The sequence below is a fragment of the Triticum aestivum genome, chromosome 3D, assembly GCF_018294505.1.
Source record: "Triticum aestivum cultivar Chinese Spring chromosome 3D, IWGSC CS RefSeq v2.1, whole genome shotgun sequence".
In the NCBI taxonomy this organism is placed as follows: Eukaryota; Viridiplantae; Streptophyta; class Magnoliopsida; order Poales; family Poaceae; genus Triticum; species Triticum aestivum.
In genome coordinates, this window is record NC_057802.1 from 301,078,365 (window position 1) to 301,090,954 (window position 12,590).

Sequence of the window (12,590 nt, forward strand, 5' to 3'; positions counted from 1 at the left end):
ATGACTTGGACCGCGATGGTAAAACCCTATATAATCCAACGTAGGAAGGATAATCTCATGGGAGGTGTGGAAGTTCACGAGCACCAAATTTTTCCGGTCTTCTCTGACGGAAGCCATCCAGTGGGAGTTCATGCAGACCCAGTACATACCTGCCAGGAAGTTTCAGGTGATCGTGATCGGATCGGAGTCGAGGGAAATGATGTATGGCGACCCACTACATACCTGCAAAGAAGTTTCGGCTAATGGAGGTCGGATTGAAGTCAAGGGGCATCATGTACGCCTTCGTATCATGGTGAGAAAATCTCGCAAGACCAGATAGCAGCAAGCAGGGTGTCTTGAAAAGCTTAGGCCTCGCTTCGACGATGGCCGGGTGCATGTCCCTCGAGCATGCAGCCAGCCGCAGGGCACTCAACATATCCATACATGAACAAACGCGGCTCATATGGATGCTGCGCGGTTCGCGTTCGGCCATTGTGGAGTTTGGAAGGTGGGGTTTTTGGGGGGGGGGCTTGATTTACAGGGAGAAGGCTCTCAGTGCTGGAGCGGCTAGCGAGGGAATAGTGGTACTGGGGGAGGCGAGAGAGGCGAGGGTATGCAGGAGCACAGTGAGATGATGAAGAGTGACCTCAGGATCTCCGACGAGACGGAGATGAAGATAGAGTGGTGCTAGGGGAGAGGGAGACGAGGCAAGGCATGCTATACAGCGGCGGTGACAGTGACTGCACAGTGCACAATGTGAGGCTGACTTTGGTAACCCGGACACGCCGCCTGGACTGGTGTCACCTCGGGCGCAGGGTCTTGTCACTTCACTGTGAGGACCGGATGAATAATATTTTGACCATCAAGTGTACCATAGTTGTAACGCCCCGGATCTGATGCGCCAGGTGTCTCCTAGTTATTCGCCATTGTTGCCATGTCATTTGCTTGCGTGTTGCATTTTGTCATGTCATCATCTGCATTGCATCCTCATGTTTTCAAAACTTGCATCCGGTCTTTTTCCCAGTTGTCCGTTTCGCGTTCCGACACTCCCACACGTGCCCGTTGCACCTCTCAGACCTCGGTTCGTGAGTGGCTTAAAAACTATTCTCGGAATGGGATGAAATTTGGCGCACGGTGTTGTTTTAGAGTAGCTAGACCGCCTGTCAATTTTCGTTCCATTTGGAGTCCGTTCGGCGCACCAACGGTTAACCGCGTAGCCCAAAACCCCTCTCTCTTTGCAGCCCAGCCCCTCTTCACCACAGCCCATGAGCCCATCCAAACCACCTCCATGCTCTCGGTCGTTGGATCACGATCGTGCGGGCGAAAACCGCACCTCATTTGGACACTCCTACCTCCTTCTATCTATAAATAGGTGCCCCTCCCCGAATTTTCGCGCAGATGAAACCCTAGCTATCCTCCCACGCCGCCACCGGACACGTCCGGCCTCACCGGACAGATCCGCCGCTGCCCGCGGCCAATCGGGAAACACAGGAAACTTTCCCACCTTTTTGTTAAATGGCCATGCTCTGAACTTTGGGATCTTGGCCAGCATTTCCTCCTCTAGTTCTGAAGAGCTTTTCATTCTGACTGCTCAGACCCTATGGGTAGTCTGAAACTCAGGTTCCTTTGGCCTTGTTAGCATAAGTTTGGGCCTTCTCTGTGAGGCAGTTGCTGCATCCTCCTGCATGGTGAGTCCAAATTACTAATATATTTTTCATGTACAAGTATTAAGATGTAATAAATGCGGCAATTCATCAAACTCTAGATTGCTAGTGGAGATATCCATATCATGGCACCAGGAAAAATAAATTAAACAACAGCAATTCACAATGAGCATACAAACTGCAATATGGATGTAAAGCTCCTAATCAACTACTAATACCATTATCATCATCAAATATTCACAGATGGACGATAAAGGTAATGATTCTTTTTTAGCAAACTCCGAACTGCTATCAGCCCCAAGAATAACAAAAATTAAGCAACGTACACCGACACGATATGTGGAAAGTACCGTTTTCACCATCAAATATTCACAGATTAATGATAAGGGTATGTTTGTTTTTATCAAACTCCGAACTGCTATCATGCGCCAAAAATAACAAAAAGTAAGCAACATACACCCACATGATATGTGGAAAGGAGTAGTTAAACTTACATTAGACATTGATCTGCTGTAGTGGCTGCCCAAATCTCTAGTCCCTGACTCAAACTTCTCGACCATTTCAGCTGCCAAAATATATGGAGTCACTGTCACTTCCTGAAAAAGGGCAACAATTACAGTAAGTACAAGTTCACAAAATAATAAAATCACATTACACCTGCAGTTTCATATCTCTCCCCACTACGCAACAAAATGAACTTTACTATTTGCATATGTATACAACAAGAGGCGTTTTGCCAGATTATGAAGCACACATCCATCGATCTAACCATCCATCCACAGATCCATCAATTCCTAAATCTATACATGAAACAAAAAAAGAACAGAGGGGGGCCGGTGCTGACCGTGGGTGGGGCGGAGGGGCCGATGGCCACCAGAGGCGGCGGCAGCGTAGGCGAAGACGGGCGAAGGTGCTGCCAACAGCGACCGCGGCCGTAGGTGCTGCCAGGCGGCAGCGGCCCTAGGGCTCGATCCAAGGAGGGAGCGCCATTGGAGGAGGGGTGGGGGAGTTGGAGGAGGGGCGTGGGTGCAGCAGCTCACCTCCGCACCCGGGGCGGACGAGATGCGAGGGAGGCGGAGGAGGGGGGATGACCATGGGAGGAGGAGGGGGCGGCGATGGGAGGAGGAGGAGGAGGGGGCGGAGGAAGGGGAGAGGGGGCGACGCGAGTGCGGGAGGAGCAGCGGCTAGGTCTTCTCCACAGGAGCGGCTCCCTTTTATACTCCAACGCGTGAAATGACGAAAATGCCCCCAGCGGGGCACCGAATTAACACGCGGTGGCATTCGCGATTTAAAGGCGACATGGCCACCTTCCGCCTGCCTAGCAATTCTCCAGGCTTTATAGGTTCAATTGTACCATGCTTGTTTGAATCCATATTGATGCCCTTATCATCGTTGCAAAAGGGCTATGTGATGTTAACCTGCTGAGACTGTTATAACTTGGTGATTTGTCTTTTTTGTTGCATTTTATGTGTGCGTCCTATGAGCATGGTGTCTACATGTTTGTGAAGCATCTCCATGCCATCTTTACAGTGGTGCAAGCCTTGTATTTTGTTATGCCCTGTAGTGAGTTCATCAAGCTTGTGAAGTGAGCTACTTGCTGTTAATGTTCTGTCAATGTTGAAACTGTTATATCATGTTGCTATCTTTGATTGATGCTACCAATTAATCCATGCATATTCTGGAGATATTGTCACGGGATGTTTTGCTATAAATGTGATTCTCTATAAACCATGCCTTTTGTTGCATTTATAGCCTGTTGTAGCTTGTTGTAATCTTGCTCTCAAATTGCTAAATAATGTTGCTGTCAGCCTGTTAACATTAAGTTCAGTTTTGCCATGTGTTTTGCTAGTGATCCATGCACCCTGTTACCATACTATTGAGTTAGGAGTGATAACAGGGTGTATTCTTCTGTAGCTCTTTCCCCCCATTCCCTCCTATTTATAAAGGATAAGTAAACATGAGACTGGACATCCCAGATTGAGCATATCACAAGCATATTAGACATGGAAGTGCCATTTTTAGTACATGGCCAGCAAGACAGAGTATTAAAGACTAATATGGTCAGCACTCAACAGGCATTGCTATTTAAAATGATAAGCCATATTATCTTGATGGTACATTACAAAAAGCTCTAGAATTTCCCGCCAGTTATACTACTATCATTGCTATGCTAGTTGCCTCGATGCTATCGCTATGCCGCGTTACCTACCACTTGCTTATCAAGCCTCCCAAAATACCATGAACCTCTAACCTTTGTCACCCTTCCTAGCAAACCGTTGTTTGGCTATGTTACCGCTTTTCCTCAGCCCCTCTTATAGCGTTGCTAGTTGCAGGTGAAGATGAAGTTTGCTCCATGTTGGATTATGTTTATGTTGGGATATCACAATATCTCTTATATTATTAATGCATCTATATACTTGGTAAAGGGTGGAAGGCTTGGCCTTATGCCTGGTGTTTTGTTCCACTCTTGCCTCTCTAGTTTCCGTCATATCGGTATTATGTTCCCAGATTTTGCGTCCCTAACGCGGTTGGGTGTTATGGGAACCCCTTGACAGTTCGCCTTGGATAAAACTCTTCCAGCAAGGCCCAACATTGGTTTTACATTTGCCTAACAACCTAAGCCTTTTTCTCTAGGGTTTCCGGAGCCCGAGGGTCATCTTTATTTTAGCCCCCCTGGGCCAGTGCTCCTCTGAGTGCTGGTCCAAACCGAGCGATGTCCGGCGCCCCCGGGGCAACCAGGGTCTATGCCAACCCGACGTCTGGCTCATCCGGTGTGCCCTGAGAACGAGATATGTGCAACTCCTATCGGGATTTGTCGGCACATTCGGGTGGTCTTGCTGGTCTTGTTTTACCATTGTCGAAATGTCTTGTAACCGGGATTCCGAGACTGATCGGGCCTTCCCGGGAGAAGGAATATCCTTCGTTGATCGTGAGAGCTTATTATGGGCTAAGTTGGGACAACCCTCCAGGGTATAAACTTTCGAGAGCCGTGCCCGCGGTTATGTGGCAGATGGGAATTTGTTAATATCCGGTTGTACTAAACTTGAAGTAAACTCCCACACGTGCCCGTTGCACCTCTCAGACCTCGTTTCATGAGTGGCTTAAAAAATGTTCTCGGAATGGGATGAAACTTGGCGTGCGGTGTTGTTTTAGAGTAGCTAGACCGCCTGTCAATTTTCGTTCCATTTGGAGTCCATTCGGCGCCCCAATGGTTAACCGCGTAGCCCGAAACCCCTCTCTCTTTGCAGCCCAGCCCCTCTTCACCACAGCCCATGAGCCCATCCAAACCCGCTCCATGCTCTCGGTCGTTGGATCGCGATCGTGTGGGCGAAAACCTAACCTCATTTGGACACTCCTACCTCCTTCTATCTATAAATAGGTGCCCCTCCCCGAATTTTCGCGCAGATGAAACCCTAGCTATCCTCCCACGCCGCCACCGGACACGTCCGGCCTCACCGGACAGATCCGCCGCCGCCCGCGGCCAATCGGGGCGCGCCACGTGGCCCTGCGCCCACTTCCCCGCCGAAGCCCGTCGGGCCCGCCTCCGGCCCCCGCGGGCCCAACCGCCGCCGCCCCCGCGCCGAGCTCTCCTCCGCCGCGCCGCCTCCTCGCCGCTCCTCCGCGCTGCCGCGTGTCGCTCGCCGCCCGGCTGCCGCCCCCGCGCGCCGCCCGATCCGCCGCGCCGCTCTCCGCCCACGCGCGCCGCCCCTCCCGTCCGCCGCCTCCCGCACGCGCGCCGCCGCTCGGCCCCGCGCCCGACCGGGTCGCCGCCCGCTCTGCCTCTTCACGCCGCCGCGAAGCTCGCCGGCAGCCGCCTCCCCGCGCCGTCCTACACCGGGATCCGGCCGGATCCGGCGAGATCCAGCCCGGATCCGCCCCGCGCGCTCGTCCCCGCGCCTCGCCACCGTTGTCTACCTCGCCGGAGTCACCGGAGCCGGGGTGGACGAGATCCACCGGTCCCGCGAACCAAACGCCCGTCCCTGACCCCGGATCTCCTCGTACCGATCCGCCCCTCCAGTTTTCGGAGGGTATAAATTCTTCTATGTCCCGAAAATTGTTGCATTCTGGTGCCATGTTTGACATGCCATAACTTTCTGCTCGTAGCTCCGTTTTGCATGTATGATATATGAAAATGTTCATTGTGAGATGCTCTACATTTAATTCCACTAGATGACCCGTTGCGCCAATGGTGCAAAGGCCGAGTGTAATCCAGGTATTGAAAGAGTGTGCATTAAAATATGTAAACAGAAAATAAAATATATATGGAAATAAGTCGCAAAGAGCGGGAGCGAAATAGGCTTTCAAACTGTGAAAGTTAGAATATTTAGAGACCGGTGCCTAGTTATATTGCCTTATGAATGTTACCATACTATTGAGTTAGGAGTGATAACAGGGTGTATTCTTCTGTAGCTCTTTCCCCCCATTCCCTCCTATTTATAAAGGATAAGTAAACATGAGACTAGACATCCCAGATTGAGCATATCACAAGCATATTAGACATGGAAGTGCCATTTTTAGTACATGGCCAGCAAGACAGAGTATTAAAGACTAATATGATCAGCACTCAACAGGCATTGCTATTTAAAATGATAAGCCATATTATCTTGATGGTACATAACAAAAAGCTCTAGAATTTCCCGCCAGTTATACTACTCCTTGCTCATCAAGCTTCTTGTTCTGGGAGAGATCACACCAAGCAAACACGATTCAGTTGAGCACAGACACGTAAAGATTCATGATCAAGAACAGAGCGCCCATAGCGCGAAAAGCGAGAGCGAGCCAAGTATTCAAACCATGTATATATGACCGATACTTAATAGATACTTGGTACCATGATAGACTAAAAGTAATGAGGTCACTTGATAATAGCATACTATGTAAGTACATTGCTTTTGTCAAGCAAGGCACATAGGTAGAGATGCATCATATAGACACCTTTGAATTTACTATATATGATTGGTAGTGTTATGACAAATATGTAGTAGTACCAATATAACTGGGGGGATACATCAATATTAGGAAGTGCTTGTTTACATTTAGAATACACGGCCACCAAAGGATGTGTGGCACATAGATGATTACGATAGTCTAAGGTAAATACATGTCTTGTTCTTGAGAGCAAGAACAAAAGGGTTGGGATATCACTAAACTAAATCTGGACTATGGTGCACATGAAACAAAAAGTGATATGCTTCAGTGGCCACATAGGCATGGCAGAAACAACCTTACTTTCTTTCTAGGCGATGTTCTACTTACTCTAAACAAAAAGGTTGGAAACATAAATTGATTACACAGGTCAGCAGTGAGATGGTGCTGGCGGGAATCCTCCTTAACCACAGCTGCAATGGCCACAAAGTGGGGGCTTCATGAGGGAAAATGTTCACTTTAAAATCTGGTACTTAAACTCTACTGCAGAGTGCTTTGCATCTTTGTCATCACCATTTAAGGTGGTGGATCTGTAAGAGAATCAACAATATGAGAAGAAATGCTATCAATTGCTAGATTAATATATATGTCTTAATTTGTTCATGATCTAACATAATAAGAAAAAAAACTTAGGTAACCACCTGGTACACAAAACAAAGGACATTTAAATCCTGAAACCTGAAGATATTTGATATACACGGTGTTCTGCCACATTGACCTGGAAGAAAAATAATAGTACAAAAGTAGAAGTTATATTCTAATGCAATACATATGTATATATCCTGGAAATATAAAGGGAAAAACATGACTGAGCAATATACATCATGCATGTTTAGATATTCATGCTTAGAGGGAGTGCAATGCATACTATGGAACCACACAGCCTAAATCCATCTTCGTCTAGAAGACTACATGTTAACCATACATCAAGAAATTAATGGAAAACAGGGTTTGTCCGGATGACAAAAAATTGTGTGACAGGCGGCACAGAGTTTTTATGTCTAAGCCAAAATATATTACGAAGAACATTAGAGACAATGTCCATGAAGAACTAAGCATCTATATGGAGTAGGGTGAGAGAAGGACCCATCAACATTTCATTGCCCTCTGGTGAGTTCTGCACATCCTTACATGATTCATCAGCAGCCACCTAGAAACGATCTGCAGAAAAACAAAATCAAAGTGAAATAAAATGGAATCACATGTAGGTAGTAGTTAAATAAAATGGAATCAAATATATTCCACTCCAATGGTATTGTCTGTAACCCATGCAACATCAAGTGAGGCATGAGCAACAAAGAGATCAGATACCAATATCATGTATTAACCACAAATCATGAAATCAAAACCAGAGGACCAAAAAAATTCACAACCTAGGGAAATAATGTTCTTCGCAACCTTACCATAGTTTATTCCTATTACTTCTTTCTCGGACTTGCGCACCAAAATTTAGAGAAATAAAAGAAAGCTTGATGAGAGGGAGTAGTGGGCATGCATATATGAAACGAGCATAATAAGCAAATCAACTTCCAATAAGTATGCAAAGATGCAATGGCCAGGAGCTAATTTCATTAATCTTGTAATCTACTTCTGTAAAGAAATAACCTCATCAACATTGTATTTTGATTCCTGCAGTCGTTCACTCCAGAAATTAAGGTCTCAGTGTGCCAGATCATTGGCTTCTACAGAACCAAAAATCTTTCACAGAGCCTTTTAGATCTTCCATATCTGCATTAAGAAAAGCAACAACTAAGACATATGTATATTTTAGCATAGTTCCTAGCCGTCATCATAAAGAATATGAGAAAAAACAATTGATGAAGGAGATATAATGTTGATGGATAGGTCAAACACATTTCACATACATCTGTATGTAGATTGAAAGGTTTGGGTATTGTCAGTCCCGGCATATCTCTCTTGTCATTGTAGGAAGAAGATTCAGAGTACAGAGAAAGCTGCAAAAATGGGACAACAGATTTAAAAAGGTGAAAAGGTTGCTGACAACACTATTTGCTTTACTTCAGCACACACCTTGTCGAGAAGATCCGCAACTGCAGGAGGTCCCAAGAGGTCATCAGTACAAAAATGGAACTCCTTGGGCTCTGTTGCCTGGGCCTTTGGATGGGCAAAAACACCAATACCGCCCTTCCTCTCAAGAATCTGCATGGAACGATGTTCAGACTAAATGTACCTTGATGGCCTTACGCGTAGTGTTGTCTCAAGTTGTGGGGGTTTCGCTTCAGTCAGTTTAAGTGGCTTACTACCCTGACTCTATAAGATGTATTTAACATTCAGCAGCTGCCACAATGAACATCATAACATGGCAAAACCAGGTGCTAGTATGCTTACCCGCATAGTTCCTACAGAAGAAGCTTCTGAACATGTGTCAGCATGTCGAGACGCTCTTTCCATTGTTTTAAGGTGAAACTCCTGTAGTCAATGCAAAGGCATGACTTGATTATTCGACGGTCACTCGGTGAATTTGTTATGACAGTCAAATACGTACATTGAAATCGGGAAGCTGTGGAGCTGTCCTTGGAAGAGGAGGGAAAGACGGAGCTTCAGCTATCTAAAAGCAGAAGCAAGAAATTAGTTAGGCTTCATGCTATCTAAAAGCAGAAGCAAGAAATTAGTTAGGCTTCATGCCCTGAAGCGTGCAATTCATTTAGTTAAACAGAAACACAGGAAACTTTCCCACCTTTTTGTTAAATGGCCATGCTCTGAACTTTGGGATCTTGGCCAGCATTTCCTCCTCTAGTTCTGAAGAGCTTTTCATTCTGACTGCTCGGACCCTATGGTTAGTCTGAAACTCAGGTTCCTTTGGCCTTGTTAGCATAAGTTTGGGCCTTCTCTGTGAGGCAGTTGCTGCATCCTCCTGCATGGTGAGTCCAAATTACTAATATTTTTTTCATGTACAAGTATTAAGATGTAATAAATGCGGCAATTCATCAAACTCTGGATTGCTAGTGGAGATATCCATATCATGGCACCAGGAAAAATAAATTAAACAACAGCAATTCACAATGAACATACAAACTGCAATATGGATGTAAAGCTCCTAATCAACTACTAATACCATTATCATCATCAAATATTCACAGATGGACGATAAAGGTAATGATTCTTTTTTATCAAACTCCGAACTGCTATCAGCCCCAAGAATAACAAAAATTAAGCAACGTACACCGACACGATATGTGGAAAGTACCGTTTTCACCATCAAATATTCACAGATTAATGATAAGGGTATGTTTGTTTTTATCAAACTCCGAACTGCTATCATGCGCCAAAAATAACAAAAAGTAAGCAACATACACCCACATGATATGTGGAAAGGAGTAGTTAAACTTACATTAGACATTGATCTGCTGTAGTGGCTGCCCAAATCTCTAGTCCCTGACTCAAACTTCTCGACCATTTCAGCTGCCAAAATATATGGAGTCACTGTCACTTCCTGAAAAAGGGCAACAATTACAGTAAGTACAAGTTCACAAAATAATAAAATCACATTACACCTGCAGTTTCATATCTCTCCCCACTACGCAACAAAATGAACTTTACTATTTGCATATGTATACAACAAGAGGCGTTTTGCCAGATTATGAAGCACACATCCATCGATCTAACCATTCATCCACAGATCCATCAATTCCTAAATCTATACATGAAACAAAAAAAGAACAGAGAGGGGGGCCGGTGCTGACCGTGGGTGGGGCGGAGGGGCCGATGGCCACCAGAGGCGGCGGCAGCGTAGGCGAAGACGGGCGAAGGTGCTGCCAACAGCGACCGCGGCCGTAGGTGCTGCCAGGCGGCAGCGGCCCTAGGGCTCGAGCCAAGGAGGGAGCGCCATTGGAGGAGGGGTGGGGGAGTTGGAGGAGGGGCGTGGGTGCAGCAGCTCACCTCCGCACCCGGGGCGGACGAGATGCGAGGGAGGCGGAGGAGGGGGGATGACCATGGGAGGAGGAGGGGGCGGCGATGGGAGGAGGAGGAGGAGGAGGGGGTGGAGGAAGGGGAGAGGGGCCGACGCGAGTGCGGGAGGAGCAGCGGCTAGGTCTTCTCCACAGGAGCGGCTCCCTTTTATACTCCAACGCGTGAAATGACGAAAATGCCCCCAGCGGGGCACCGAATTAACACGCGGTGGCATTCGCGATTTAAAGGCGACATGGCCACCTTCCGGTTGCCTAGTGGTTCTCCAGGCTTTATAGGTTCAATTGTACCATGCTTGTTTGAATCCATATTGATGCCCTTATCAACGTTGCAAAAGTGCTATCTGATGTTAACCTGCTGAGACTGTTATAACTTGGTGATTTGTCTTTTTTGTTGCATTTTATGTGTGCATCCTATGAGCATGGTGTCTACATGTTTGTGAAGCATCTCCATGCCATCTTTACAGTGGTGCAAGCCTTGTATTTTGTTATGCCCTGTAGTGAGTTCATCAAGCTTGTGAAGTGAGCTACTTGCTGTTAATGTTCTGTCAATGTTGAAACTGTTATATCATGTTGCTATCTTTGATTGATGCTACCAATTAATCCATGCATATTCTGGAGATGTTCTCAAAGGATTTTTTGCTATAAATGTGATTCTCTATAAACCATGCCTTTTTTGCATTTATAGCCTGTTAACATTAAGTTCAGTTTTGCCATGTGTTTTGCTAGTGATCCATGCACCCTATGATTATGTTATTGCCATGCTTAGCTTCATGAACATGTCTTATTACTGTGAGTTACCTTCACATGCCATGAAATGCTTTGTGATGAGTGATTTGAGCTCGCAAAGATGCCTTCATAATTCTGTTTATGCCATGCTCAGTTTTTCTGCAAAGTCTGAATCTGTTTATGAAACTTGTTATGTTTACATGGTTGCCATCATATCTTCTGTACCTTTTTGGCTCGTGATCAGTAAGGGACTTTTGTTCTATGCAATTAGTATATTCATGCCATGCCTTTTTTTGCTATGATATGTTCCTGTAGCATGTTGTTTGATAGCTCTAAACTTTGCAACCTGATGTTATTTTTGCCATGTCCAGTGATTTCTACAAAGTCTGTGAAACTGTTATTATTTGCAATCTTGCCATGTCCTTTTGAGCATGTTCTAGTGATTTCTGGGAATAGCCCTGTGTTCATGTTTTATAATGCGTTACCTGTAAATCACGTCCATGCCTTTTTTTCATATTGAGGTGCTGTAGCATGTTGTTTTGATGCTTGCTAGATGCCTAGTTGCTGTTTTGGACAGCTTGTCCTTTAAATTTGTTTCATGTGTATGTGTTGAACCGTTGCTCCGTTTTTGAGTGTGCTCTATATGAAACTTGCTTAGTTTTACATGTAGTTTTGTGTTACCTTGTTGGATCCATGTTTTGAATGTGTTTGCTTGATGTTTGAATGCATTTTGCATCAATGCCATGTTTAACTTGTTTTGCTCATATCTTCTAGGCCATAGCTCCAAATTAAATGAACTTTATATGTAACTTGACTAGAATTTCGTGTAGATCATCTTGGTGCATCTTAACTTGCTGTTTAACAACTTGAACATAAAGTTTATTCAGATCTGGGCTAATTTCAAAATTTGCATTTGAGGACTTACTGGAATTGTTATATTTTGTTTCCGGCCTCATTTAAACTTGTTTTGATGTGTTGTTCTTGTATGCATCATCTCTTGCCATGAGTAGCTTCATGTAGCCTTGTAATTCATCATACTTGGTTGTGCATCATGCCTTGTTCATGTGTTGCGTGTTTATCATGTTGTTTTCTTCTTTCCGGTTGTGCTTCTTCTCGATAGTTCCTATTTCGTTGCGAACGTGAGGATTCACTACGCTTGGTTCGTCTTCATGGCTTCATCTTCTTCATGGAATTCGTTCTTCTTCCTAGAGGGATTTCAGGCAAGATGACCGTCACCTTGGATCTCACTACTATCATTGCTATGCTAGTTGCCTCGATGCTATCGCTATGCCGCGTTACCTACCACTTGCTTATCAAGCCTCCCAAAATACCATGAACCTCTAACCTTTGTCACCCTTCCTAGCAA

At 45.5% G+C, this 12,590-nt stretch overlaps 2 long non-coding RNA genes across 2 annotated transcripts; both read right to left on the reverse strand.

Annotated features, from left to right (window-relative positions):
• Positions 1-1,537: 1,537 nt before the first annotated feature.
• LOC123074526 (uncharacterized) lies at positions 1,538-2,546 on the reverse strand. Its single transcript, XR_006436002.1, has 3 exons — positions 2,488-2,546; positions 2,138-2,239; positions 1,538-1,660 (listed from the first exon to the last, which is right to left on the reverse strand). It is a non-coding gene; the product is annotated as an uncharacterized lncRNA (long non-coding RNA).
• A 6,771-nt stretch (positions 2,547-9,317) lies between these two features.
• On the reverse strand, positions 9,318-10,332 carry LOC123074527 (uncharacterized). Its single transcript, XR_006436003.1, has 3 exons — positions 10,274-10,332; positions 9,922-10,023; positions 9,318-9,444 (listed from the first exon to the last, which is right to left on the reverse strand). It is a non-coding gene; the product is annotated as an uncharacterized lncRNA (long non-coding RNA).
• Positions 10,333-12,590: the final 2,258 nt, after the last annotated feature.